This window comes from Anser brachyrhynchus (genome assembly GCF_964034855.1).
Source record: "Anser brachyrhynchus genome assembly, chromosome: 2".
NCBI lineage: Eukaryota > Metazoa > Chordata > Aves > Anseriformes > Anatidae > Anser > Anser brachyrhynchus.
Window position 1 is genome coordinate 142,207,885 of NC_137695.1, and position 27,584 is coordinate 142,235,468.

General features: G+C 35.9%; 1 long non-coding RNA gene across 2 annotated transcripts; it reads left to right on the forward strand.

Annotated features, from left to right (window-relative positions):
- On the forward strand, window positions 1-27,584 carry LOC308189430. 2 transcript variants are annotated; one of them, XR_013946363.1, is made up of 3 exons: window positions 1-17,933; window positions 20,751-20,869; window positions 21,709-27,584. It is a non-coding gene; the product is annotated as an uncharacterized lncRNA (long non-coding RNA). The 2 variants fall into 2 exon arrangements; XR_013946362.1 differs by having other exon boundaries at window positions 1-20,869.

The following is a 27,584-nucleotide window of genomic DNA, read 5'->3' on the forward strand; positions in this document are numbered from 1 at the left end:
ATATAAATCAATAATAACAACACAAATACAACATGAAGACTTTTTTTAATAATATATTAAAACTAATACGACTTTAGAAGAAATATTAATATCTAACCAGGACTGATAGAGGCAAAATAAGTCATAGATAAGGTTGTTCCTTTTAAGTACTTAATCCTTTTTTTTTTTTTTAGGTGTTTTTCAATAGTGTTTTTCAAGGTTTTACCATTTGATATGGGATGTCACAGGTGCAATAGAGTAAGTACTGCCTGGGAATTTCTTTTTTTGTTACTTTTTGGACTCTCATAACCACGGCTGTGGTGGATCCAAACCACAGGTTCTTCTATTTTTCTAGTCCAAGATCTTGTCTCTGACACTGCCAGTAGCAGATGTACCAGGAAAGGGAATTAAAATAGAGCAAGTATAAAGTGATAGTTCCAATGGCATAGACTCCTAGCTGCTGGCAACTTGTGATTTAGGGAAATCCTGAGCCAGATGTTGTACTTTCATCCACTTTTAATAACATGCCATGAACTTTATCATGATTGTACCTAATAGCTTTTTGAACCATTTATATTTTTTGGCATCCTGTACACCTTATGGTAGTGAGCTCCACAGTGAAAGTCAGTATTTTGTGAACAACTGTCTTAAACCTGACTCCTGATTACACGTTTCTTGTTTATTCTCTTAATATGAGTAATATTAAATATTCATTAACTGTTCATCTTCTTGTTATTATCATATTATCTCTAATCATACCTCTCCTTGGTTGTCTTTTCTGCTGATTTTTTGAGTTTTTAAAAATCTTGTTTTCCAAAAACTAACCTGTGTCTCTTAAAAATGGGTTAATCCTGCTTAGCCTTCAGAAATGACCTGAATTGTTGAAGTTAGGATCTTGATCACTTTTAATTCCTGACGAGCACCTCAGACAGTGATCAAGGTTAGATGAGACTAAGCCAAGTCTCAAGATCTAAATTGGAAACTGTATTCAAAGACTGAGCAAGCAGATGTTGTACTTCCATAGCTCCTGACAAAGACACAGTATGATGCACACAAGCATTGTATTTTCTTCAGTATTGAGGAATGAAAACTCTGTAACATTTGCTATTTTAAGGTAAAGGATATTTTGGGCATGTGTTTTTTCCTATGGCATATTGTTCTTGTGAGAAAGGACCTCAAATTTATTTTGAGTGGTGAATCTGCTCTGATTCAATGAGGTCAGTCCCCAAAGAAAGGGCACATGAGTTGTAGAAGTTCTTCAAAGGAATGTTTTTAAGTTTGTTTACTCGGATAATTGGGTGTCACTTTACTGAAATTGGTGGAACAGTATAATTTACACCAGCTACAAATATAGCCATCTTTTTTGTTTGTTTGTTTGTTTATGTAGCTATTAGAAAGTGATAATGAAATGTTCAGCTAGCCAGTAACATATTAGGTGCTCCAATATTCTAGGTCAGGTATTAGAAAAGATATCTGCTATATCAGACTGCTGCAGAACTACCACATTTAAGAAGTGCCCGAAGGCTGAGGTACAAATCCAAATGTCAAATGTCAACTGTAAATATGTGGGCTGTTACAGAAGAAGGTCTTCGTGCTGTTTTCTTTGAACCATATCAGGTAAAAATGCCTGGGCTCTCTGTTTGTCCAGTGGAAAATGGTAGGGCTCTTGGTCAGGCAAATTAGAACACAAAATCAAGGAGTTCTATTTACGCTATGAGGAACTTAAATACTAGGATGTGTAACTAGAGTTGTATGATATATATATCTTATGAGAAGCAGCTGAGGGAGCTGGGGTTGTTAAGCTTGGAGAAAAAAGGCTCAGGGGAGATCTTATTGTACTTTACAATTACCTTAAAGGAGGTTGTAGCAAGGTGGGGCTCTTCTCCCAAGCACCAAGTGATAAGGGGAAATGGCCTGAAGTTGCACCAGAGGTAGTTTAGGTTGGATATCAGGGGAAATTTATTTACTGAAAGGGTTGTGTGGCATTGGAACAGGCTGCCCAGGAAAGTGGCTGAATCACCATCCTTGGAGGTCTTCAAGATATGTAGATGTAGAACTTAGTAGCATGGTTTAGCGGCAGACTTGTCAGTACTAGGTTAAAGGTTGGACTAGATGATCTTAGAGGTCTTTTCCAATCTGAATGATTCTATGATTCTATATAAATATTTCTCCAGCATATTTAAATATTTGTGCCAAATCATATAATCAATTGTGCTGGTTTTACCGTGCTAGGCAGCTGAACTCCACAACCGCTCTCTCACTCCCCCTCCTTAGAACAGGAGGGGAAGAACTAAAGGAAAGAACAAGTCATGGGTTGAGATAAGGGTAATGTAATTAAAGGGAAAAGTAATTATTAAGGAAAGACTATTATTAATTAAACAATTTAACTAAAGGGGAAAAAGGGAAAGGGGAAAAGGGAGGGGAAAAGGGAAAAAAAAAAAAAAACAAGTAAAGGCTGTGTGGAAGTGCAGAGGAAATAAATTACTTTTTACTTTCTACAAATGAGCGATGCTTGACCATGTCCTTGGAGCAGGGCCTCAACGCACGTAGCTGGTGATCGGGAGGACAGACATTTTCGCAATGAGAACCCACCCCTCCCCTCTTCTTCCTTTTTTCACCTTTCATTGCTGAGTGTGACATCATATGGTATGGAATATCCCTTTGATTGGTTTAGGTCAGCTGCCCTGGTGATGTTCCTTTCTCACTTTGTGCCCATCCCCTAGGAGGGTTAGAGAGGTCCTAGTGCTGTGCCAGCACTGCTCAGCAGCAGACACAACACTGGTGTGATACCACTGCTGTTCTAGCTACAAGTGCAGAGCACAGCACTGTATGGGCTGCTGCAGGGAAAGTTAACATCCCAGCCAGAACCAGTACATCAATTTGAATCAGAAGGGTTAGAATTTCTATTTTTATGTGGCACAGCATGAACAAAAAGCCTGTCTTCTGCTAGCATTGTTGACATATGCTATCTTTAGAAGAGAAAGGCACTTAACTATTTGATTTTATTTTTCTTTTCTTTTTTTTTTTTTTTTTGGTGATATCAGGGCATAAAATCTGAAGCCTAGTGCAAAAATCACCAGTGTTGATGAAAACACTGATGTTGTTAAAATAAACAACAGACAACCAAACTAAAACAACCCAGGAGTTTATCACTACCTCATAAACAATCTATTTTAATACCTGGAAAACTAGATAATGCTGCAGTAAATGATCTAATTGGAAATAACTAATTGCATGCAGTATTCAGTTGCATACTAAACAAAATTACTGCTGTTTAGATTCAGCAAAATGGCACCATATGCACTCTTCATTTACTAAATAAATGACACAATTGAATGAGAGCCACATGGATGGAATATATTGTAATGATTAGGATGAAGGAGATGTGAGATCTGTCATCATTTATAAAAAGAGTGAAAAAATGCAAAACCAAGTACAAATTTTGGGAGTGAGGAGTTAAAGTAATAAGGATAATTCATTACCATTATTTTAGCAATGTTAAGTCATTTTGTCTCTGAGTTAGAATACTGGGTTTTGGTATGATAAAATCAGAAGCAGGAATGTATTCAAGTAGATTTATGCAGAAGCAAACATTCAAATTCTAAGAAGCACAGAAGTGCCATGGGGCCGATCTGGATCCCGGCATGTAGATACAGAGCACGAAGCACAGGCTTTTCCCAGGAGTACACAGCTGCTGGGCTCTGCTCCATTGTGAAAGGGCCACTGCACGCATAATGTTGAAAGTGTTAGAGAAACACTAAAACCAAAGCATTTGCCTTCTAGATGCCTGTTCTCCCAAATGAAAATTGCAACCTTGCATTTAAGTGCAAAGTCTTGTTTTATGATAACTGGGAATTAGCAAAGCATTGTAAAGAGATGTTGGAAGCAGGCCACGTGATCTTGTTGTTGTGTAAAGTTAGGACCCTTCATAAGCGTATTTTTATCAAATGCTCAAAGTGCCTTTGGTGTCATTTTAAAACTAACTGTCTGTTCATATGAATGCTAGATAGCTCACCTGGGAGAGGTGCCTACATCTGAAGGTCTCCAAAGAAGCCTAAATTGGGAGGTCACCCCTCTTCATAGGAACTGTGCTCACCTCCTGGTGCATTTTGCCCCTAAAGCTAGCATATGTGGCTACAAGGTGGCTGTGCTGAAGAAGGTATTTCTGCACTCAGGAGAGTTTCATAGTGTTGAAGGATGGCCTCCTGTTTACCCATTGTTTCAACACTTAGAAAATGGGATGAATAAGTTGTTGTTTTCCTCAGACTGAGGACTCTGCATACAAGCAGCAGAAAAGTACCCTAATAACCAGGCTATACAGCTTGGCTTTACATTTAATGCATTTACTTTCAAATGTGAAATGCTCCTTGGAACAGGAATTGAAATGTTGGACTCAAAAGGGAGGTTGGCTTCAAAGTCTGCCTTTATCATCCTCCCAGCCAATCCAAGAGAGTCCAAGTCTCCTGATTCTCATGTAAATGCTCCTATATTTAATGTGTATATATATAATATATATGTTTATATATAATAAATATATATATATGCACACACAAACACATACATATAAATAAATATAAATAAAAGGGCACAATGTCATCAGTGTCATCCTTTCCCTTCACTACATATTCATAATTTATATGACTGGTACTCAAACATGAACACAGTGGTTAAAATTAAGCAAGCCAGTCTTTTCAGGGTCATGTTCTTAAAAATGTTTCCAAACCTTGCGTTTGTATTTCTTCTGTTCATAAACAATTTAAAAATATTGTTATGCTTAGAGTGTGTCCTCAAAATCACACGTTTTGTAATGAAAGATAAGCACAGATTAGTTTCTACAAGGAAAGTTGCACTGTTTCCACTAGATCCTGTCAAAATAAAGTAAAGCCAAACCACTAAAAAGCACAGTGTACTAATCAGATTAGTCCAGTGTCAAGCTTTCTGTGTAAAACTACACACAAAATCAGAACAATGTGGTGCTAATGTGATAGTACTGCTGCTGTTACAAGCAGACGTATACTGCCGGTGCCATAAGAACATTTTATACACTGAAGGGCTGCCAATGCAGTCATGACCTTAAAATGTGAAGGTTTCATTAATGTGTTCCTTGAATCTGTAACTCTGTCCCTTAGGAATTATCTTTCACTCACTGGAATACTGGCTTTCCATATGTCTGATTTCTCTCATTATTTATTTTAATTTAGTTTACCTTGAAAATAAAGATGAGAAAGTATTCCTGCCATACTCTCCTTAATTATAAGAAGTGGTTATTTGACAACACTATGCCAATAGGGAAGCATTTTGGTATAATACAGATTTTGTCATCTTCGCTAAAACTTTAAAGTGCCAAGATAATTTTCACCCTTAATCTCCAAATGTCAGGTACTCTGGGTAAAAATCCTAGTTCTGGTCAGCTGATCAGAAAAACCAGACTTTATTTATAGCAAAATATAACTTATTTTTAATGAGTTTTGGCCTCCATGAATACTTGGAGGAGTGAACTTTGCCTAGACTTTCCATATTCCCCTATTATTCACTATAAAAAAAAAAGAAATCACACAATTTTGGAAACAACTTTAAACTTGTATTTCTTGTCTTGTCTGATGACTTTCCTCTGGAATGTCCTTTAAATGTACTGCTATGGAACCACTACAGGGAGGAAATACTTAAAAGAAATAATGCAAAGGATTCTTTAGATTTACATTTATCAGTCTGTTATATTAATAGCACGATTTATTTTACTCAAGTGTGTTAAATGACATCATTATTATAATGTGGGAGAAAGGGGTAAGTTTAAGCTGGAAATAATGTTGCACAGTTTCTTATCAGCCGTATTTATGAAAGTCTTAATATTATATCGGGGAAAAAAAGGAGAAATGACCTGAAATTATAAATTTCCATAAACCATTGACACCAAGCAGTTTTATTATTTGGCACAACTGATTTATCTCTGAAATCCTGTTTACGGCACAAGAACAAAAAATTCATGAACTATATTTTCTCCTTGTTCTCAGATTTCTTTAGTATAACTGATATATTTATGACATATGACTGCACATATGTGAAGATGAGTGTGTAAATAACTACAGGGAAAATTAGTTTATTCAGTACTTTAATCTTTACCTAGATCTGATGATGTGTCTGTGAAAAACTATCCAAAGATTTTTCAAGTACAAAAATTATTGTACTTGTCCTTTATTTCATCTTTTTGAAAAGAAAACTGAAATTCAGAGAAAAAAGAAATATTTCAGCAGTAACCTGTCTGGTGAATTATATGAGTTTTTGTTGTTTGCTTAAGAATGAGTAGTGTAGTATGCCTAGTTACAGAGACTGTAATGACATATTTACATACGTTGATGAAAAATAGAAGCCAAAGTAATTTACATTTCAATACCAAAATTTCCAAGTACGTCTGGTATTAGAGGTAAGTTTATAGTGCATAGTAAGGTATTTCAATCTACTTTTGTCATACCTCTAATATATTGTATTCAAAATTCTGAGCAGTGTTGCTTTGTTTTATGAACAGAAATCAGGATTTTATAATAGGTTTGTGAAAAAATAGACATTTGATAGTGAAAATTTAGAAGAAACTACTATTTTCAGTGCAGATCTTGGAGGCAGTGTAATTTTAACACTGTAATACTGAGGACCAAGAATACTTCAGCAGAAAATAAATAAATAAATAAAACTAACAAAAACAAACAATCAAAATCACAACAGTAATAACTACCTAGTGCCTTGCACTTTGAAATTACTTAAATTGGTATATATAATCAATCATAGAATTATCTGAGTTGGAAGGGACCCACAAGGATCATCAAGTCCAACTCCTGGGACCCCAAAGGACCACCCCCCCCACCCCTCAAGAAAAAAAAAAAAAGTTCATGTTTCTGACAGCATTGTCCAAATGTTTCTTGAACTCTGTCAGGCTCGGTGCCATGACCACTTCTGTGGGGAGCCTTTTCCAGTGCCTGGCCACCCTCTTGGTGAAGAGCCTTTTCCCGATATCCAGCCTGACCCTCCCCTGTCCCAGCTCCATGCCATTCCGTGTTGTTCCATGCGTCCTGTTGCTGTTCCCAGAGAGCAGAGCTCAGCACCTGCCCCTCTGCTCCCCTCATAAGGAAGCTGCAGGCCGCCATGAGGCCTCTTCTCAGTCTCCTCTTCTCCAGGCTGAACAATTCAAGTGACTTCAGCCACTCCTCATACATCTTGCCCTCCAGCCCCCTCACCATCTCTGTAGCCCTCCTTTGGACACTCTGTAACAGTTCTATACCTTTCTTATACCCTGGTGCCCAGAACTGCACACAATATTTGAGGTGAGGCCGCACCAACGCATAGTAGAGTGGGACAATCCCTTCCCTCGACTGGCTAGCAATGCCATGCTTGGTGTACCCCAGGGTATGGTTGGCCCTCCAAGGCACACTGCTGGCTTGTATTCAGCTTGCTATCAACCACAACACCCCTCCGCAGCCCTCCCCCCCTATGCCTTTCTGTGGGGCTGCTCTCCAGCATCTTCTCCCACAGTCTGTACATATAACCTGGGTTGCCCCTTCCATAATAAAAAGTGTTTTGAAGGTTGAAAATAGAGATGTATATAATTTTGACTTAAGATCTTTCTCATAATTTTGTTAATTTCCATTGTTCGTAGCTTTGTCTTGTTCTCTATATCAAGCCTTAGCAAAAACAAACAAAAAAAAAAAACACCATAACTAGGAGAAAATATGGAAGGAATATACAATTTATGGAATATATTACTTTTTAAAATCAACCAGCTATAACACCCTGATAATTATCAGAGAGGTTAGATAGAAATGCAAAATTAAATTGTTTAATCTCAGTTGAGGAACCTGAAAGATGTCTCCTCCCCATTCCAGACACATATCGATACACACTAAGTATATAGATGCTTGTGTTCTGTGATTTTGGTTTACCTCTGTTTTTAATTCCACATTCCTAACCATTTTCTGGAAATTGCCAGTGTCTTTCAGGTGAATGTGTCAGCTCCTTTGAGAAGGTGCTTATCACTTCCTAACTTGGTGCCATAAAGGGTCTATTCACAGTCATACCAGCTTTTACACTGCTTTACTTTTCATTGCCTTTTCATCTGTGCCTTAAGCTTCTCCTTTACGTTTGTTTTCCACATTTTTTCTTACAGTGAAAGTGTTTATTCATCTTCAGTTTAAATGGTATCTGATATGACTAGACAATACTTCTGGAGACAGTTTCTGAACATATTTCTGTTGGAGATAGTTACTGCTGTCTAATTAAGAGATGTACTCACTGATGACTGAAGATGTTAGTTGTAATTTGTTTCTAAGAATTTTACTTTCCTGTTAAATGAAAACTATCTATAAAGTAAATAAATTCATTAGCTTTCACATTATTATTACAGTGGACTGGAAGACACATGTTCTGGGAATCATGTTTAAAAGGAAATGTGAAAGATGAAAATCTTCACCGTTTTCTGTCCAGCTGGAATTATTAACTGTCATTTGTGGTAACCACAATGTATTTTGTGGGGGAAAAAAAAAAAAAAAAGTTTCCGTACAAGATATCTTGGCATACATGGTTGACAATTCAAAGTTCTAAAAAAAAATCTGAAATATTTTATGTACAGGCTAATGAAATAGATTGGAAGGTCAAGCAGAGAAAGCTGAAATGGGGTTCTCCCATTGCACTACTTGACTAAGGGTATTAATGGAGTAAAAACAAGACACAAGACACACAAAGTATATCAAAACATCTCATTCTACCTGTTTAAAAAAAAAAAAAAAAGTACACATTGTGCCCATATTACCTTAGGAAAAGGGAATTAACCTTTCAGTCATTAAAGAATCTGTCATTCTAGGACTGAGGGCTCTTTAATCCAGATATGACAAGGTTCAGGGGGATCTTAAAAGTACCTACATAAAGACTTGATGGGGGGAGTAAAGAATATGGAGCTGGACTCTTCCCAGTGATGCCCAGGTCAGGAAATTCCATTTAAACATAACAAAAAGCTTCTGTGTTTTGAAAGTGACCAAACATGAGCAGGTTGCCCAGAGAAGTTGTGGAGTCTTCATTCTCGAAGTTATGCAAAACTGAACTACACACAGCCCTGACCAACCTGCATTGACTGATGCTGCTCAAAGCAGAAGTGGCACTGGCCAAGCTCCAGAGGGACCCACCAGTCTCAGCTCCATTTGGTGATGCTGGAGGCAAAGTGTCTTCATAACAACTTGTTAAAATTCAACTGAGGTTGCCTGTGGTTACAGTTGCATAAGAAAAATCTTTCACAATGAATTTGAATTAAGAATCTTTCTTGTTTTCATAAATGTTACTTGATAGCCCTCTTTGTTATATTTCTGATCGTGTATCTTAACATGCATCTTACACTTCTGGTTTTATATTTTTACTGGTAGCAATAAGAAAATTGGTTTATTAAAAGAATTAAAAATCTTTTTTTTAAAAAAAAAAAAAAGATTTAAGAAAGAAAATCTTAAAGAGAAAATCTTTTTAAGTTACAATCTTGTTTGGTATAAATTTGAGTGTGTGCAGGGTTGGGGACTGGGGCTGCTGAGCATGCCCCACTGTTTTTCACCCACACCACCGAAGGGACCCAGGGGCAGCAGTTTTAAACTGAAAGGGTGGATTCAGGTTGGCTATAAGGAAGAAATTTTTCTTGCTGAGACTCTGGTGCAGGTTGCCCAGAGAAACTGTGGGTATCCCCTCACTGGAAATATTCAAGGTCAGGTTTTATGGACTTTCACCAAGGTCTGGTGAAAGATTTCCCTGCCCATGGCAGGGGTCGGTCTGGATGATCTCTGTAGGTCTCTTCCAAGCCAAACCACCCTGTGAAATTTAAGATAATCAGACTGAGAAATCAATCTGTAAGAATTATTGAGAAATATTCACTTTAAGTTTATAAAACTGCTACATACTGTTATTTCATGAAATAAGTATCATTTAAAAAAATCTTACAAGATGGGAGGATGAAAAGAATGGGGTTTGCATTGTAATTTATATTACTGTTATATTTCCTCCTAAAAAAAAATTTAAAAAATTCCAGTTTAAAAGCTCATTTATCAAGTGAGAATCATATGCATATCTTATATGCAAAAGGCCAGAATGGATTTTCATATTATGGGGCCTTATTTTCATAGCAAAATTAAAATATATGTATAAGAGAGGTTGTATAAGAAAGGTCATATAGTTTTTGCTACAGTTCTCCTTACAATATATTCATTGTAGATTCTTTAGAAGAGTGTTACAGAAGGATATTTTAAATTAATAGATATAGTAGATTACAAAGATAATAATGCTGTTAGTTCATACCAGCATATAGAAAGTGCAGAGAACATCAAGTACAGTCTAAAGGGAGACTTAAACCAGCCATACACATCCCCCTCACCTCACACTGTCCAGATCCAGAAAAGTGCCTGAACTTTTTTTTTTTTTTTTTTTTTTTTAATTCTTGACCATTAACTTTGGACAGTTGCAAAGCATATCCTCTATGCATGTTATTTCTTTCCATGTTATAACTTTAATAAGGTAGACCCTTCCAGAAGGTGAGATTGAATACCATACATTATTTAGAACTCTGTTTGAAAAATTCCTGTTAGAGTAATACACAACAGAGGAGCATTCTTCTTCCCATTTTTTAGGCCATGTTAATATATGCAGGAAATATAACACTGCACTGAGCTCCTTGATTCTGGTGATCTTCCATATTAGTAGAAGAGATCCTCAGATATTAGTAGAAAAGATCCCTGCATGTGGATATGCAGTCACACATAGCTTTGAATGTTTTCTCAATATTTGATGGTGCAAATTGTACTGGCATTGATCACTAAACGTAATAGCAAAAGATATATCATGAACGATCTTATTGATGGGAGATGTGATCTCACATTTCAATTTACATTCTTAATGCTGATCCTGTTGTCAGACGAGAATCCATCACCTTGCCTTGACTAATGTTTTCTTTAATTTTAGCTAATGTATGTCACAGCTTGCCTATTGAGTTATATGCTGGTTTGCTCTTGTAAGAGCCAGCACTGCTGTTATGCTGTCAACACGAGGTTTCAGAAGGAATTCCTTTGGTGAGTCTGCCTTCAGTGCTATGGCCCTCAAATTTGCAGTTCAGCCCTGCAGAGGGTTGTCTTGCTGGTTCAATGTCTGTACTTAAAGCATGACTTTGATTTCAGCTGTTTTCCTAATGCCTGCCACTTACTGAATTACTGTTTTCTTTAGGCAGTGCCTTGGGAGGCCTTTTGAAATGATACATTTTTAATAAACATGTGTCTTGGGAGAGGGAGAGGGAGGAAGACAGATTCTGTATACAGGTATTTAAACTATTTTGTGTGTGTGCGTCTGTGTTTCTGTGTGTGTGTTTGTCCATGTGTCCTATAGTACCTTTGAAGATACTTCAGAAAATAACATTTTGTACGCTCTTGTTCCATGGCATATATTTAAAACTAAAACAATAAAGAAACCAACATTTTAGGAAAAGTACTACAATCTCCTCAAATAGTATTACCATACATTTGGTACTGATTTTTCCATAATGATCAAAAATAGTTTCATTGTTGTAAATGAGAATTTACAGTGTATTTTGGACTTATTACAAGAACTGCTAAAGTGAGGCATTGGGATGACCCGAGTCATTTTCTTGAAGCTTTACTACTATTGAGTAACCTGATTATCTCACTTGAGTGCCAATACAACTTTCGTGCCAATCCACACCGTGCTATCAAGTTATTTTTCCCTCCCACATCTAATCTACTTTTCAACACCTGTACCGAAGCCAAACTGCCATGATGAAAGTCTCAAGGTTGGAAAGTGAGGGGAGTGAAAATTACTTAAGCATGAGAATATTTGGCACAAAGGTGGTAAGACAGGTCTTTGTGAGAAGCATACCAAAAATGCAGGTCATATAGAAGAGATTGGGACAAATTCTGCTTTCATATACCAACTAAACTGTGCTATAACTGGTAGGTTTCTTTGTGTAAGTGAGAGGAGGACTTGGCTGAGAATTTATCTAATAGGTTAAATGTAAACACAGTCCAGTAGAGAACTGCATTTTCCAAACTAATCTGAAGTGCTGCTGGGAGTTAAAATATGTGTGTCCCTTTCTTATATTAAAGAAAATGAGTAGGAAAAATGTAATCTAATCATTTGCTGATATTTCTTAGAGGTGGGAGTAGGAAGAGGCTTTAGGTTTCTTCAGCTATTTATTCTACTTTATTTTTCTTCTGAACATGATTCTGTCTTCTCAGAAATACTGCTGTTTTGGATGCAGTCTTACTGAACCTCTGCCCAGTGCTTAAACCAAATTGAATCTGAACCTTTCCAGAAGACTGGGAGGAGAAGTGAAGATTGTTTAGAACTAAAATTAAAAAAAAAATAAACATTGTTTCTGCACTGCTTCTTAAATTAGGATCTGAACTCAGGTCAGATGGCCATCCTAACACACCTCCTAAGAGGACACAGCAAGGAAAAGCTCGTTCTTCTGTCAATGGAGATAGAGGCATTTTATAAGTGGTCTTGACACCAGATGAATTGATCTCTCTCCCTGTTGGTGCCTTAGGGTCAGGTTTGGAAGAAACATCTATTATGGCAGGATCAGAGAAGGGGTCTCTGGGTTGGCTTCTTCCTGCCCCACAGTGGGGCCATCAAAATGGGGCCTCTGCCTGTCAGCAGAGGGTTGGCATTTCCTACAAGAAGGATTGTGAGATTAGCTAGAATGGAGCAAAACCAGTATTTGATGAGTCTTTTTCAAATGCACAGGATGAGATAGGAGGCATGGAGGATTAATCAAAGCTTCATCATCATCTAGAACAGACTAACAAAATAAGTGTTAAAGCAGAAAAGCCATTTAACTGCTCAAAGATATAGTGTGACCTGTAAGTATAAACTGATTTTACACAGTATCCATTTGCAAAATCATAGCACTAGTGTATTTTGTTGTTGTTGTTGTTGTTCATTGCTTTACTCTGCCAATATTTTAGCTTAGATTTATAAAAATGGTTAAATTGGTCTAGAAGGGTATTGTACCCTTTTTCTTAAATCTTAAATGCAAAATGTTTGCTAATAGCACAAAATTTTTACAATTATTTATGGCTGACAAATCTAGCATGGCTTAGAAAGAGTACTTATATTCTAACCTCCCTTGTAAACTTCATTTTCACTTTCATTTACGCTGTCTATATGAAGATAGCATGATTGAACAGAGACATGCTTTGGCAGGATTTGACCTATGAAGAATATTTATTTATGATGAACTGCCTCTTTTTGATACTCCTTGATGTATTTATAAGGTTGATTTTTTATTTTTTTTCCATACCTCTACCACTTCCGCCACTGCTGCCTATTATTATTTACTTGTGGTAGAAGTAACAAGCAGCAGAGCTTTCCCTGGGCACTGAAGAAGTGCTATATGGGCTCTCTGTCAGGACAATGAAATGGTGAAAGGTGGAGGAGGTGTTAGCTGGATATTTCATGGAGGATACAACATAAGTTCTCATTCTGTTATGCTTGTAGAAATGCTTTCCAAACTTCGCTTTAATTCAAAGGTCTATATGTTGTGGGTTTTTTTCTTTTTCTTTTTTCTCTCTCTTCCTCTTCCTCTTCCTCTTCCTCTTCCTCTTCCTCTTCCTCTTCCTCTTCCTCTTCCTCTTCCTCTTCCTCTTCCCCTTCCCCTTCCCCTTCCCCTTCCCCTTCCCCTTCCCCTTCCCCTTCCCCTTCCCCTTCCCCTTCCCCTTCCCCTTCCCCTTCCTCTTCTTTTCCCTTTTCTCTTCCTTTTTTTTTTTTTTTCCCCTTTTTCTTTCTCCTCATTTGTGAGCTGGATAAATCACATTCCAGTTCAGAGACAGAGTTCTTCAGAACTAAGGAGGCTGTGCAATTAATTAGAAGTTGAAGAAACTTATCTAGAATATGGATTGATGAGTCAGTTCTGGACAGTAGGAGTGATTTATAAAACATTCAGGCTGATAACTAGAACTAACTAATGAATTGAAAAAGACTATTAAAATGTTTAAGTGTAAGCATTCTCTCCCACTCCCACCTTGGTATCTTTATAATACATTCGTATTCCTCAGCTAAATTAGTGAATTACAAGAAAGTGTCATTCATGTGTACATTTTTATCAATGGTGAATGATATCATTTTACTTTTTTTGCTCTTATCCCTTATTGTGTTTGAGTTACACTTAAATCTGTTTACTGTCTCAGTAAAGATCATTCTTATCCACTATTTTAGTTGTTAACACAGAACATTAAATATATTTTCAGTGCTTTCAGCATTGTTTTCAAAGTCTGGTTTAGAAGAAGTTCCATCTTCAGAAAGAACATTTAAGCCTCTAAAGAAACAGAACACAACCCCTCTTCTACTCTGATCCCTTTCTATCTTCTCTTCTGCCCACTTCTGCAAACAGGAATCTGCAGGCATCTAGAGGAATCTTTCTTTATGTTTCTGTACTGAGTCCCTTTCCATCTGCTTCTGGGGAGTATAATGACTAAACAATTACATCTCAGAATACTTTGACTTCAAATGAATTAGCTTCTGTCTCTCATTGATCTCAGCATCTGGGGAAATTTATTAGTGCTAGAGAGCTAATTACCAATGCATTAAAGAATAAAACCTAGAACTCCTAAGTTTTAGTTTTGATTTTGAAATGAAGGTAACTTTGTGCTTCTGTTTTAATTCAAAGTTCATTTTTTTGATAGTAAATTGTCAAAAGGAGGAACTGTATTTCTTGATCTTACTTTTAACTATAAACAGGCTTATGAGATCAACAAATTGGTGGAAACAATTGGATTTTGAAAATTTAACATATCAAATGTGTTAAAACAATTGAATAATAGAATCATGGAATGTCTCAGGCTGGAAGGGACCTCAAAGATCATCCAGTTCCACCCCCCCTAATATAGGCAGGGACGCCACCCACTCGATCAGGTTGCTTAGGGCCTCAGCTAACCTGGTCTTGAACACCTCCAGGGATGGGGCATCCACAAACTCTCTGGGCAACCTGTTCCAGTGCCTCACCACTCTCTGTGTGAGAAAATGAAAACCAGTTCTAGTATCAAGCACTTATATCTCAGCCTATGATTGAGAGATAATAGCACCAAAATAGAGCAGTACCTTAGCACTACCTGTCAGTGAATACTGTGAGTTGTAGAGCTAACTAAGCTGTAGCAGTTTTACATCACATACAGTAACAATGCTTCATATAGAAATAATTAAATTTTCTTTTTATCCTTTTAGGTGACTTTACACCGTATGCAAACTAGTTTTCATTCTAAATTAAGGTTGTTCAATTTTACCTAGGTTCTCTTAGGTGAATTTTTATGTTAAGCAGCTGCCATCCATTTACATGTCAATGTAAATTCTTGATAAGTTCAGCACTTATAAGCAATTCTGTCTGTCCCATAAATAGCTGGTGACTGTAAGTTTGTTGTCCACACTCAGGAACGTTCTTAGTGCTGTCTCTCTTGTTAATATATACCTAATACATACAATGGCATACTGTTAAGACACAGCTTCTTAAAAAAGACACCTACTGTGCTACCTTCTTTTGTGTCTACATTTTTTAAATTTGTATATGGACTGTTTACTCCCTTCAGATGAATCAACTATTGATCTCTGGTTTGGAGCTTATGCTGTCCAAGAGGGACTTGTAATTTTATCCATAATGGGCAAAAAAGAATGAAGAAAGGGGTATGTTTCTCATTTTACATGCATTAGGGGTTGGATGGAAGCACAAGTTGTATAGCATGTAAAGAGTATTGCTCATATCTGTAGATTCATACATATGGTATTATTCAGATCCTTTTCATGATGAAAACTGTTCCAAATTTTATTGAATTTCTAAATGAGTTCTCCTCTATCTCTAGATGGTATTGAAATCTCTATCAGAACCAGACCAAGCTTCCCCTTTTTCCCGGATCTAACTCACTTCAAAAGACATTGACAAGAACGCTTTCTTCCAGAATGAAAATATGTTCATTCTACTAGGACAGATTTCATTTTTCCTCTTCATGGTAACATTCCACTTTAAGTGTGTTTTTTCCTGATTCACTACTATCAAGAAAAAAGACTCTCTTAATGTCACGTACAATTTAAACACTATTTCTCTCTTTCATGCCTAGATGTGGAGGTCTACTATTATATAGAGATTACCAAGTAGAACATATTATTTGGAAAGACAGTTCGCAGAAGTAACCCCTTATCTCTGAAATGGTCTGTTTCTAAGATAAAAGGTGTAAAATGAGACATTGAGAACTATCTGTCTTTGGGAAGTCTGGTGTTCCCTGAACAGAGAACACACAGAGCACTGTATGTTCTAGGAGGTGCATGTATGTCCTGACTACTCTGCACAGACTTCCTCCAATTTCGAAAAATAGAGTGCTGGAGAAGGGTCAGAGGAGGATGTCTGAAAGTGTAGAAGAACTTCCATACAAAGAACAGCTTTGGTAGATTAGGACTTGTCAAGCTGTGAAAGAGATGACTGAGGGAGTCTAGGAGAGGCCTGTAAAACTGGGAGAAGAAGAGAGAGGAAGTGATAGTTACTATCTTCTCCAGTACAGGGTCAAATGAAACTAGCATATGATAGGCTAAAACTTAACAAAATCAGGTATTTTATATACCAAGTCAATTTACAGAACTACTCACCAGAAGTTATCCTGTATATCTTTTACATGGAAAAAAAAAACATGAGGAGTGATCTGCAAAGAGACCCCCCCCCCCCCCCCGAAGTCTGAACAACAGCTTGCTGGAGACTATGAGGAAAAAAAATGAGGAAACATATTTTATGTTCTTGCCTTATTATATTTTTTCCAAGTTCTTTTTTGCCATTTGCCACTGTCAGGGGCCAGATGTTGGATTCAACGGGACATGTTATCTGAACCCTTTTGGCTTTCATGGAGCCATGAAACATCTGAAGATGTCAGGCACCTCTGGAAATCACCTGGTCAGACCCAGGGCTGAAAGTCTGTGGCTGAAGCGGTAAACTGTGGTGCTGGTTCACAGGTTGGGGTGAATGAATACATACCTAGGCCCAGGGTTTTGGGGCATTTTAAGGTGATTTTACTCTTGTTATTAATTAATTATTAATTAATTAATTAATTTGATGTTAATGATCATCTATAGAGGTGTTTTTTTGAAATAGATCTGATCATGTCTCCCATTTACTGAATATCCTTCCACTGCTGTGGTCTCTGCAGCAATATTGCATAGTCCTTCATTGAAAGCTGGTCTGCTCTAATGCTAAAACAGCAGAACACCTTTACAAAATCTCGGTTTCAGATAGAGCTTGCATATTGTTGCTTACTGAGACAAGGGATGTTATTATAGATAAAAAATAAAATCAACTCATTAAAGCTTAAAATTGAGATTTCTTTCTTTTCTCTTTTCTTTCTTTTTCTTCTTTCTTTCTTTCTTTCTTTCTTTCTTTCTTTTTCTTTCTTTCTTTCTCTCTCTCTCTCTCTTTCTTTCTCTTTCTCTCTCTCTTTCTCTCTTTCCTCTCTCTCTCTCTCTCTCTTTCTTTCTTTCTTTCTTTTCTGCCTCTATCAATTATATCATTTGGTGAAAATATTACATAAAATGAAAACTTGTTAATCTTTTATATCAGCAAGTAAATGCTAATTTTACAGGATATATGTCCAATTTTTTTTAATTACAGTATTTCTTTTAATACTTTCATTCATCTTCTGGCACTGTTTTATGCAATACATGTCTATGGGTGATGCCTTCTGCACGGATGTAAGAGAATCTGTTGACATGAGATCTTCATTCCTTGCAAGTGAGATAAACCTCTCTCTGGAAAGCAGTGTGGTTGAAGGTGAAATTCATATTTTTCTTGTTCTTCCACAGGAATTCTCTCTTCTTTACAGAAGGGAGATTTCCCTTGAGATCTTCCGGTTTAATTACAGATAAGCATATGCATATGCAGTGGTGAAATGCCTGGAACAGATTTTAAGGTTAAGTACACTGATATAAATTGACAATATTAAATTTACTAAACCAAACAGTCCCTACATTGTGAAAAATGTACCAGTAACTACAGAACATCTTTTGTCTCTGTCTCTCAATTTTAATTGTCATATCAAAATATTATCTAAGTATAGCAAAAAAGGCATACTGTTAACCTTTCTACATCTCTTTAAGCAGCTTCATTGATATTCTGAAACCACTCTTTGAAATTGTAGGTAAGTGATTTTTATTTTCTCTACTAACAGCTTTTGTAATCATTGCAGTGACAATACAATTATCAAATTCACTATGTTACAAGATCTTTCAAAATGTTTCAAGCTGTTTAATGAACTGACTTGGATTTCCATGAGCATTGAAATGAGAGAAGATGTAAAAACTTCTCTGTTCAATCTTCATCAAAACAAAAAAAAAATATATTTAAAAATACCTCATGAATGATTCTTTCTGATGAGCTTTACCAAAACCAGATTGGAAAATGGATGAAAAATTATGTGCTGGGACGTGTAAATCTATGGCAACATTAAGAAACATTGTGTCTAACATCTGAATAGAGGTGAAATACCGTTACTTATACACAGTATTAAGGCAATACTACACATCTCATTTTAGTTCTTGTCACTGGCATAAATTTGAGTTATGTTGAGATTTATATGGTGAACTTGCTGTCAGTTTTGCTTTCCTCCTACTTCAGGATCCTTGTTACTCTCCACTGAAATTTTGATTAGCCTGCTGTCTACTATACACAGTCTAGTGCCCTTTCCTGGGCCATTTTTCTTGCAGCCTTCAGTTGTAGTTGCCACTATGCACAGAAAACACACTGGACACTCGCACACTCGCACACTGGAACAGGCTTCCCAGTAAAGTAGTCACTGAATGAAGCCTGTCTGAATTTAAGAAGAGATTGGACTGTGCACTTAGTCACATGGCCTAAACTTTTGGGCAGACCTGTGCGGTGCCAGGAGTTGGACTTGATGATCCTTATGGGTCCCTTCCAACTCGGGATATTCTATGATTCTATGATTCTATGAAAAGTATTCTACTTTGCTTTTTAAAAATACATTTAAAACACAGGGTCGAGTTTGGTCTAAAATGATGATAGCTCTGTGTTGATAATTTTTACATTTTCTGCACCATTTAACACAGTTCATTTATGCTGTCAATAGCTCCAGTAGAGAGTAGCACTAATGCTTTGGACCGCAGGGTTCTGAGCTCCAGTTTTTAAGTTTTAGGGTGTTTCCAGCTTGTAATGGTGTATTGCAAAGAAAAACAATACAGTAAAAATAGATAGCTATTGTAGCCAGCAACAACAAGTAAGTTTCCAATTTTTCTGGACCTAAGTGTCTATTTAATTTTATTCTAGCCAAATGATTTGATCCTTCATTCTCCAAATTCTGACAAATGTAATGAAATACATGAGAATGAGGTCACTGAGATAATGTACATTACCAGTAGAGCTGGCCTAATTTGAGAAAAGTCTAAGCCTACGAAGAAAATGTATGCCAAGTCCAGGAGTGAGAACCTGGGTGAGAAAACATTTTCATTAGCAATACAAATATAGCCCCAATGTCTATGTGTTATTTCTCCATTGAAAAAATAGGATAGTATCTAATTTTAGTGATAAAAGCACATCTTCATATGGTGTAAATATGTTGGTAAGTCTGATTATTAAAACCAGATGAATATTTAGTCGCATATCTTGTTCTCTTCAAGTGCTCTGAAATAAAGTGTCTACAGTAATCGTTGCCTCAACTCTGAAATGTTCTTTATGTCCCTCCCATTTCAAAACTTGGATGAATTTAGTGTCCAGAAAAGCAAAGTAAAAACCAGCTCTGTCTCGTATTTAATGCCCATGCAGATGTCATGCAACCTTTATCTCAGTGTCTATCTAACTTTGGCTTGTATTGACCCACTAGTTAAAAATAACACTAGCAAAGTAAAAGGTGAGTCTGAAATGTTGGAAATACCTAAAAATTGTGATGATACCATTGTGACATTATATAACTCATCTTTGGATGTCTGGTGAAAAGATAAGATAAATAGCCTCTTTGTTTCAGGCTAAATATAAAATGCTTATTGTCCAATGCATTCCCTAAGCTGAGCTCACCCAGAGCGGTTGTCTGCTAGCCATTGTTGACTGTTAAAGTCCTCCACCTGAATAGGTCAATGCACTGGTTCCTAAGAGGCTCCTGGCATTTTCAGGATTTCTTAGTAGAAATCGATTCTTTTGAAATTTGAATAAGATCTTACCAGATAAATATGTTTCCAGAAGGAACATACAAAACCAATAGTCAGTGAAACAAGAGGCACTGTTTAAAGTAGTCACAGAAATATGGGTAAGACATTGTACTGTAGGTTACAGATTAAATCATTTGGAAGTAAATGTATCATTTATCCTTCAGTGTGTCTATCATATTACAACCAACAGTGACAGCACGAGATCATGAACCATTAAAATGCAACTTTAAAATCAAGAATATGTTTACATTGCTGTAGTTGTGCATTCAGAGTGAAAGCAATGCAGCAACTTGAAGCTATGTAATGTAATTTGTTAACATCCTCCCAAATCCAGACAGGTAGCCCTGCTGATGACCATAATGGGAATTCAGATTTACTTTCCTTGACAAGGACTTAGTGACAAGTACTGGGGCAAGTGAGGGTTTCAGATGTTGTAGATGTAAACCTATTGCAAATGAAAATATTTAGACATCACTCCCAGCTGCTCAGGAAAGGCAAGAGGGTTAATGTGCTTTTTTGACTGCTACTAATGCAAATTTAATATCTTTTCTGATTACATATGTCTACAGGAATTTTGAATAGCTCTATCCCATGACATTATTAAGAAGCTGAATAGAGAAATGGCTACAAGAGCAGCCCCTTGTAGTCAGAATTAAAGACCAGACAGAAGAGGAGAGCTCTTAAGCAGGTGAAAGTTAATTCCCAAAAATGTGAACTTGCAATATATTGTACCTGACAGGAAATGAAGGTAATGACTCAAAGTATAAATCTAATTTTAGTTACCTATGATTGCATTTCAGAAATGCTGAACATCTAAGCAAATTATATCTTGTTTCAAATCTAAATTATTAAACTCCCAATGAATTTTAATCCTCTGAGATTTTTCTTACCACTTTAAACAAGTTATTCCAAAATACTTGTGTGCCAAGTCCATCTCAAAAAAACAAAACAAACAAAAAAACTTACCTATGTGTATTAGAAAACAAACAAAAAATAAACATAAATAAATAAAGAACACACACACACACAACAAATATCTCTCTAAAAAAAGAAACATTAAAAGGAAAACTGAGCTAAATTTTCTTGTGCCAGCAGAACTGATATTGCTTCTGTGGATTAGGTAGTGTCATTTTCCATACCCTCACAGTAGAACCCACTAGAAAATTGATCACCATCAAAGCTAGTGTCATTCTACTCCTTTATAGGCTTTCACTGTGTGAGAGGAAGAGTGGTTCTACCTCATCACAGAGCTTTAGGGTCCCAGCAGCCCTGCTTAATTCTGTTGTCACAAGGAATGATTTAGATTTGCTTTGAAGTTATATCAGAACCCCATAATAGGAGCTGAGACAACCAGCTATCATTATAGATTGGGAAAACAACTTTTATCCTAAAACAAGCCATCTTTCTTGTAATACTACACAAAGATAACAAAACTTTAAGAAAAAAAGCCTCATTCAGATTTTATTGAAGTCATATAAAAGCAGAAGAAGGTGACCTTTCATTTTTGGTTTTCTTTTCTTCTCCTAGGTCTTCCCTGAAGCCATAGTTTGATGGATCAAATAATTCAACAGCAATAATAACTAGACCACTCATCTGAACTCTTTGACCTATGACACAGCTTCCATTTAATGAGCGCTGACACAGTTGTCTAAGTCCATAATGTGGTCATGGAAATCAACTGGGTGTTGCTTTCTGGTTTTGTTTTAAATCAGAAGAAAAAGGATTTTTAACTATGTATCTGATAGTAAAGTTTAAGCCAGGGGAAGTGCATGGGCTATTTTGTTGATACTTCTGAGAGAAATACATGTCGGCTTCATTCCAAAATGAGCTTCTCATTTTTATTGGGTACTTCTTTTCCTTTGGCTTCTTAGTTACATTTTACTAGCAATACAAAATCAAGTGCTGCTTTTATTTTCAGTAGGACTAGGGTTTTACCTCAAGTTCAAATCTCTAAAAATGAATACTATCAAACCTTGGGAAAAAAACAGCTCTGAAATGTCTTGATGGACTATCAGAAGCCTGGCAAGGGAAAAATGAATTTAAGAAAAAGAGAGAACATTAAGACAAATTGAAACTTGCATTCGTATAATAATATAACCTCACTTCTAGTGTGCTGAATAACCAGGATGCCTGATGAGCAATTAGAATTTCAAGTATTTCCTACCTTCTGAAAATCAAGCAGAAAAGATATTTTGGCCATATACTTCACAGGCCTTTCATGCACTATAACAAAACTAAATACAGACCAGCACTTTAACTCACTGCAATATTTTCAGTACAATATTGAAACACTTCAGTGTATCAGAAGCAAAAATACTGAGCCTCTGAAAGCCAGGGGCCTTTCCATCAGATGAGGTGACAGTAATAAACCCAGGTCTGGCTTTCAACCCTGCCTCAAATAATGAGCAAAATCAAGCAATAGGTCACCTAAAATGCTTTCCAGAACTAAACTGCAGAGAAATGCTGTAAATCTACTGCAAATGTAAAGAATGTTACGGTTTTATTACCATTGACAGTTTATAAAATGAAATAGTATTGTTATAATAGTACAATATAGCAGTTTATGGTTGAAAGATTAAAAGCAATATCTTTTCCCCTCATTTTTGACAGTAACACCTAATTCCATTAGGAACAACTCTATGTGGCTATTTTTATCTTTGTTGATAACTTCAAAATCAGCTTCTTTCCTTGACAACTAAACCTTTTTAAATTTCATAACTAGAATAAAATGTAGTTGAGTGAATTTTAAATATGTTCATATAGTTGAATTCTTTTTTTTTTCTCAGAGAAATGTTATTTTCTCATTAAATCAGTGATACAAAATGAAACATCACTTACATAATTTAGGTTTTTAAGCATGCCTGAAGGATGTAAATATATACCATGCACATAATATCAAGGGGAAATCTCAAAGCTAGCCAATCGTCTTAAGTTAAAGAAAAAAGCACTCCTTCAAAAACTGTTGTTCAATGCCCCATCAGAATTTCTTTGATATTATTATTATTTTTTTTTTAAATCATATATTCAAGTAAAGAAATCTTTACTCCACCATAGGAACTAATTCCACGAAGATACTCTTTTTTTTTTTTTTTAATTATGTCTTTAGGTGTTGCAACCTAGCTAATGGTTGAATTCCATGTGTCAATAGCAGTTCGTAAGCACCTATTATTTTGTATGTTTTGACAAACAATAAAAGCAGTATCCAGTAACTTTGCTGAAGAAAACTGAGCTTCTCTGCAAGATAATTTTTGACTTAGTATCATTCTCCATAGAATTTTGTAATATATTTTAAGATATTTTAATTTATGTGGACATTTTGCACATGATATTCTAAAATATTTTAGGGTAAGACAAACTATAGTGCAATTAACTTAGAGAAAACAACTGGAGTTCTTGTACTCAAACTTTACTTATACCTTAACAGAAATATATGGCTCCATAGCTTGGCAATGCTAGTAACATGCAGGTGGGTAAGAGGAAGAGGTTGCCAAGCTCAGTAAGTGAAATATAAATTTTTTTTTGCAGTTGTACCAATGACATTTCATAGCCATTAATAAAGTATAATCAAGGACCATTACAAACTAGAACAGGGAAACACTGTAAGACAAAACATTAGATAATGGTTGAATTAGTAATGTCACACACACAAAAGAACAACAAAAAATGAAACAAACAAACAAAAAAACACAACACATACACAAAAACAGAAATTTGGGGGTTACTCTTTTTATATGGTTTCAGTACTGCTTCTCACTGACGAAAGATCAATCAAATCAAAAGAAAAAAAAATGACTTATCAGTAGTAAAAAGAATATGTAATGAGCTGTTGCAGTTCAAAGTAAAACTGAGGCTATACAGGAATATAGCATATTCTTTCCTTTCTTCATTATTGTAACCTTAGATGTTTTCTAAAATATTCAAAAGTTTTCAAATTAATAAATATTTATATATATATAATTTCTTATTTATTGTTTTTACCCACCCTTTTATTTTAATCCTTATATTTTAACTGATAAAATAGTAGATAAAAATCTGTTTGAGTCCTGTTTTCTGTTATCTTTTTCAATCATATTTTGACTTTTACAGTTTCTAGCCTTATAAATTTGAAAATTGACCAACATGCACAGTTAGAACCAAAGACAAAAATAAAAATCATATAACTCTCTATATCTGAGTCAAAAAATCTCATGTTTATGATCATAAAGAGGAGGTGTCTGAGACAATGTAGTACATACAAACTACTTTATGTAAATAAAAGTATTTGTCACAGCATTTAAAAACTACATTAATGTGGACTGAGAATATAGTTCCTTAGTCTAAGGTGCATTAGAGGATGCAATTTCTATCTAAGGTCACCAAATAGATTTAAAAATATGCAGGTTAATTAACAAACAAAAAAAAAAGTGTTTAAAACCAAGGTATTAGCACACTCTTTTCAGGAATACTTTTATGAAGGATATTTAGGGGTTTCTTCATTTAAGAGTAATTGCCAACGAAAATGGTTTTGGGTTTATCCAGTTAGAAACAAATACTTAACACAGAATACAAAGTTTAGCCAAATAAAGCACAATCAAGAGAACATTGGTATGAAATAAATCTTCTTTTTAATAAAACAACCCTTCAGTTAGGATTTTGGCCCTAATCCTGTCCTCGTTAAGACCAGTGGCAACTATCCCATTGCTTTTAATATAAAAAAGACTATAAAGTGTTTATGATATTCTGGTAATACTAGAAATGAAAGTAATCACCCCAGAATCTCTCTGACTGATAATAAGGAACATAAATGCACAGAATTTGTCTTATGATGCTCAAAAACATTATCAGTTCTCAGCGAAAAAGAAATATAAATAATTGAGCTTGTCTTTTATGTGCTGAGAGTCCAGTATTTCTCTGACAGTGACACAGAGAAGGTGAGGGATCTTGGAGATCTTTTGTCCTAGTAAGCTCATACTAACTGTCCAGTAACAAATATAGGCTTCATAATCACATACTGGGTGATGAGGTGGTGTCCATGACATACAACAGTAGAAGATTTCTTGATTTTTATTGTTCTTTCAAAGTATCTGAAAATGTGACAAGAGGGTGGAAAACTTGGGAACTTAAAGCCAGGAGGTTGTAGGCCAGACGAGCTGACAGTCTGTGCTCTTTGTTGCCTGCTGAATAGGAATTAGAGCAAGTTCCTGATGGAGGAAGCCCCTTTGCATTTGGCCTTGGAACAGGGAGTCATGAAGACACTATGGGGTGTGTAAGCACGACTGAGCTTGTTCTCTGTCTGGCTGCTCTGTTAACAGTTCTTCAGCTGGAAAATTTGGATTGGGTTTAACACCCCGCCCCTGAGTTTGCAGAGTAGAGCTGGGTCACATCTGGCTAGTGCTGACCGTAGGCAAACTGAACTGCGCTCACCTGCGCAGGGCACGGCCTTTGCCTCCCACAACACCCCGTGGTAGCTGAAACAAATTGAATAATCTTTAACTATATAAATAAAACAAACAAATGCAAGGAGGAAGACAAGAAACAGAACAGTGTTTTTTTTCTTGCTGTTGTTGTTTTTGCCCTAGACCATGTTATGACTATGGATGACTTTAGCAAAAAAACATGTTGACTCATGTAAGTAAAACAGAATCACAGAATCACAGAATCATCTAGGTTGGAAGAGACCTCCAAGATCACCTAGTCCAACCTCTGACCTAACACTAACAAGTCCTTCACTAAACCATATCACTAAGCTCAACATCTAAATGTCTTTTAAAGACCCCCAGGGACGGTGACTCAACCACTTCCCTGGGAAGCCCATTCCAAAAAAAAAAACACTAAAAAAACAAAAACCAAAAAAAACTAACACAAAGACATATATTTGAAGTTATTTCTTATGAAGAGTAAGCAAGTCTATTCTTATCTGTTTTAAGATGAATTTATATTCAAACTATGCTGTTAGGAAAAGGAAATATTTTTCCCACTCTGTTTTAAAGTGCCACTCTGTTTTAAAGTGCTCATGACTTATTGCTTTGATATAGATGAGAGAAAATCCCTTATAATTTTGGACTAAGTTGGGGATGCTCTTGAAATCTATGTCTATTATACAGCAAAGTTTATGAAAATATTTCAGCTTGACCACTTCTCTGTGGAATTGACAATGTGTAAATCTACACTTGTAGCCATGCGGTAGAATGTTATAAATGAGCTCTGACAATGTGACTTGAAAACTGAAATGTCCAGACATGAGTCTGTACATGTTGTTTAATCCCAGAGTTTATAGCATTAGTCTTAACTGGTAATAAAAAACTTGTCTAATATCCTTCTTGACTGATCAAGTCCTTGTGGTAAAGAACACAGATAGGAGGTTATGCACAAGAACTCAGAATCATCATAAATCAAATGAATAAGTTGGGAACTAGGTAACCTGAGCTTTTTTACTACCACACTTAATTCTGATTATATTTAATTCAGAAGCTCTACATGCCTAGAACAGACATATTAAAAGATACTGGTTTTTTTGTGATCATTGGAATGGAGTGGTTTTATTTTTATTATGGGCAGGTAACTTAACGGAACACACAGAAAAATAAATGGATGGAGTGACTTTTACAAAGAAGCTGCATAACTACATGTAAAGAATTTACTTTAATTCCTTAGCTGAAGTAAATCTAATTGCAAAAATCAAATGAGCTGTTTGCTGAATAAGGTGACATAGGTGACCTAAATAGTACAGCTTTTTAAAAACTGTTGCTAACAAACTTCTAAAAATGTCAAATTGATGTTTGCATTGAAATAAAAACAGTACTTTTTAACTATGTTTTTTTTTTTTTTAACTACTGTATTTTTTTAACGTTAATGGACATTGAAATATAATATTTGTTGTTATCTTGTTACTTTCTGGTTTGCATTCACAGACTTGGGATGCGCCTGTAAGCTTAAGAAGTTGTTAAAACAAGCCACCCCTATCAGAGTTTGATAGTGACTCCTCAAAGTATATTAATCCACTTTGATAACCACTGCTGCTCCAGCCATATAAAATTCAAAGTTGCTCACATGAGCAAATTAAACAGGTTTTAATTGCCCCATGGAAATTACTTAGTGTCTCTGGCAGAATTACTTCTGTACAGTAATGATTTCAGGGTAATGATTTTAGTGTGCCAAAGAGACTTCCAGTAAAGTCTGAGGAAAAGAGGCCACTGAAGTAAATAAGCCCTGAATTACGGCCTTGGATTTGGTTCATTTCTTATCCCATGGGTAAAATAACAGTACTTCAAAAATAAATAAGTGGAAGCTATCTTTTAAATTAGAACAAAGGGTCAAGACAAATCTTTGGTTCTCTGGTAATGAATGTATAAAGTTTGCTCAAAGATCTACTGTAGGAATAAAGATTAACAGTTTTCCAATAAAGTTTACTTTGTTTATCATAA